This window comes from Perca flavescens, chromosome 18, assembly GCF_004354835.1.
Source record: "Perca flavescens isolate YP-PL-M2 chromosome 18, PFLA_1.0, whole genome shotgun sequence".
Lineage (NCBI taxonomy): Eukaryota > Metazoa > Chordata > Actinopteri > Perciformes > Percidae > Perca > Perca flavescens.
Genome location: NC_041348.1, coordinates 6,655,038 through 6,658,895, shown reverse-complemented (window position 1 = coordinate 6,658,895; position 3,858 = coordinate 6,655,038). Strand labels below are relative to the sequence as shown.

Sequence of the window (3,858 nt, the reverse complement as noted above, 5' to 3'; positions counted from 1 at the left end):
ACATTGATGAGAGGCTGTACTTTACAAAACATATTTTAACAAAAACTTGCATATAGACTCGGAGGACTCTCGTGACAAAAAGTTATCAAAAGAATTTTGCTAGCTAAAACAATGCGCAAGTTATGGAGGACCAACATCCTGTAGGTGGGTGTGGAAACAGGTAAGGTTTTATCTTGCCAAGGGCTATTCCAATGGACACAAAACTTAAGAGTTGTTCCTCATGTGCCAATGAGGCTGTATGCCAAATATGGTGTCAATCGGCCATTAGATGGCACGGTTTTCATTTTTTTAATTAATTAGCAAATTCGCTTTGAGCAAAACCTACTTTTTTTAACTCCTCCTAGAGCGTGAGTCCCATCTGCACAAAAATGTGCACGTAGACTCGGTGGACCCTCATGACAAAAATATATTAAAAGAATTTTGATTTCAATTCAATTCAATTTTATTTATAGTATCAAATCATAACAGAGTTATCTCGAGACACTTTACAGATAGAGTAGGTCTAGACCACACTCTATAATTTACAAAGCCCCAACAATTACAGTAATTCCCTCAAGAGCAAGCATTAGCAGTGGCTATTGCGACAGTGGCAAGGAAAAACTCCCTTTTAGGAAGAAACGTCGGCAGACCCAGACTCTTGGTAGGCGGTGTCTGACGGGGCCAGTTGGGGGTATGATGGCGATAATAGTCGAATAGATAGTGGAACAGTGACTTTGAAGGTAGTCGTTGTAGTTCATGTCACAGCAGGACGTTGTGGGATGAAACGTGGCGCTGCAGAGCATGGGTGGGTGCAGCAGACGCAGCAGGACGCAGAAGAAACATAAGGACTCCGGGGAGTAAACTCCCCAGAGCTAGGTTAGTAACAAGCCGTTCTGGGACAGGATGCATATAAAAGGGAACAAATGAAAACATTGAGAGGCTGTACTGGCCTGCCTCCCTCTACTCACACTATATTATTGATTATATGATCAATAAATCTGATGACTACGAAGAGAAGAATGTGGGCCGGGTTAGGCGGACGCTGCAACTCCTCACTTAACTATAAGCTTTATCAAAGAGGAGAGTTTTCAGTTTATTCTTAAATGAGGTGATGGTGTCTGCCCCCCTAACCCAGACTGGGAGCTGTTTCCACAGGAAAGGAGCCTGGTAGCTGAAGGCTCTTGCTCCCATTCTACTTTTGGAGACTCTAGGAACCACAAGTAACTCTGCATTCTGGGAGCGCAGTGCTCTAGTGGGACAATAAGGTACTAAGAGCTGTTCTAGATAGGATGGTGCTTGACCATTTAGGGCTTTGTAGGTCAGGAGAAGAAGAGCTGAGGATGTAGGCAGAGGAGAAGATAGAGGAGTAGAGGGAGAAGAGATAGATAGATTGGAGGACAATGGTCAATGGTCACTTTGGTCAATTTTGGTTGTTTTAAAGTGCTTAACAAATAAAGTTGGATTGGATTGGATTGGATTTTGACAAACGCCGACTCAGGATAGTGAGTGTGTGTTTCACATGTTTTTGTTCCTTATTCCTGGCCTCCCAATTTGTTGGAACAGTCTCCGCCCGAAAAGTGCAAATAACCTCCAGTTTATGCTCTGGAGAGTCAAACATTAGATACTGGTCAGTGTGGGTTGGCTTCCGATAAACTTCCACCTGGAGCTCTCCCCCTTCCTGCAAACTTATCCCACAATCCCGGAAGGGGAGTTGGTTTTCCCTCAGCTCCTCTTGTGAACTTGATGTGGTGGTCCACTGAATGTATATGGTCTGTGAAGGGACTGATTTCTTTGGTCTTGATTTTCACCCATGTGTCATCCACGTACCTGAACCAGTGGCTCGGAGGAACTCCCTTGTAGGTCTCTAATGCCTTCCTCTCCACTTCCTCCATGTAGAGGTTGGCTACAATGGGGGACATGGGGGAGCCCATCGCACAGCCATGCTTCTGTCTATAGAAGACATCCTTGTATTTAAAATAGGTGGTGTTCAAACATATCTCCAAAAATGAGCCCACCTGATCTGGATTGAGTTGTAAAGTAAAGTGTGGTCATGGCACAATCGTTCCCCCACAGTCTCTACTGCCGATGTAATTGGCACGCTCGTGAACAAGGATTTAACATTGTATGACACCATGGCTTCATCTGCCTTCAATGAGAGTCCCCGGACCTTGTCCACAAAGTCCTTGGAATTCTGTATGTGATGATTAGTGTTGCCAACCAGTGGTGCCAATATGGTGGCCAGGTATTTTGCAATATTGTACGTGACTGAGTTAATACTGCTGACAATGGGTCTGAGGAGATAGTTTTCCTTATGTATTTTTGGTAAACCATACAGACAAGGTGTGGTATCTCATGGGTACAGGCGCTAATATAGGCTGCGATCTACCACTCCTTGTTTTTCCAGTGTTTGTAAGCAACTGATAACCTGTTTCTTATATTTATTAGTGGGATCTCTCTTTAAGGTATCATATGTGTTGTGGTCACTCAAGAGGGTGGTTAGCCTAGAGTGATAATCCTCTGTGTTCAACACCACTGTGCATCTCCCCTTGTCTGCTGGTAGGATGGTGATTTTCTCATCCTTGCTGAGCAATGCCAGAGCCTTTTTCTCATGTCGACTGAGGTTAGGTGGGGGGGGCTAGCATTCAAAAGAGAGTTAGCAACTTGAGCACAAATCTGTTCAGCTTCATCCTCGGGGATCTTATTGTTACGGATGGCTGATTCGGTTACAGTGATCATTTCTATCACAGGAATGTGATGAGGCGCCACTGCAAAGTTTAAACCTTTGGCCAAAACCTCCATCTTCGGCTTAGTGAGTTCTCTATCAGACAAGTTTTTAACCCATTTGTCAGATATGTTTCCGGATGCTTCAATCCCCCCTAGTTCTTCCGCACATGTAGTGCTCTGGTTGAAACCTTGAGCATGTGAATATAAGGAGTCAAACTTCTTGATTTGTCTCTCCTTGCTTGTGTTATGTTGAGCCAGCCGTGCCTGTTGCACAAAGTCAGCCGCCGGTAGTTTCATAGCCAAGTTCTGATGTAATTGTTTGTCTTTTTGTTTCAAGACATCCAGAGTAAAATGAACTTGTCGTATTCTCTCGTTTAGTAGCTGTTTCTGTACTCTCTGCAAAATACATGTTGCTTTGTGTCCTTTGAGAGATAATCTGAGGCGCAGGCTTTTCAGTGTAATTCCATGAAGCCGACATCTTAAATTGAAGCACATGTGGTTTCTGTAGTCCACCATCTTCCTTGCTGTTTTCTCATATTCCCGTTGCACTTTAAGGCTATCCTCGCCAAAATGCTCTGCAATATGTCTATGGAGATTCATTTATGCATCCAGGTAATTGTAGTTTCAACAAAGTTTTAATTTAAAAACACTGGATTCAAAAATATAAAATACAAGACAAAAAAGGGGGAGTTTTCTGCGCTTCTGCAGACCACAACAATCCGGTGCAACCAAGGCAGGACACAACAGAATGGTTGCACTAAATGAGCTGCTTTGGACATAAAATCAGCTAAGGTACTACAATTTCTTCTGACTCGCAAAAACTGACCCACTGGTATATTACAGACCAGATGAGGCGAGTGGTTGCTATCGGCTCGTAAAAGGGTATTCCTACTAAGGGGTTTACGGTAAATAGTAGACTGTAGAATATTATTAACGTCCTTAAAGATGGTGAGATCTAAAAAAACAATGGACTGGTTATCAAATGGACAAATAATCAGTGGAGGATTTTACATACCTCTCCGTGAACCATCACCTTATTGTGGTGGAGAGGTTTGTGTGTCTCTGTGAACCTGAGGGCTGGGTTGTCTGGAGCTGTGTGCTCCTGGTAGGGTCTCCCAAGGCAAAGTGGTCTCAGGTGAGGGGCCAGACAAAGAA

At 43.7% G+C, this 3,858-nt stretch overlaps 1 pseudogene; it reads right to left on the bottom strand.

The window, feature by feature from the left end:
• Window positions 1-1,298: 1,298 nt before the first annotated feature.
• LOC114573598 (uncharacterized) lies at window positions 1,299-3,320 on the bottom strand (annotated as a pseudogene).
• Between the last annotated feature and the right edge of the window lie 538 nt (window positions 3,321-3,858).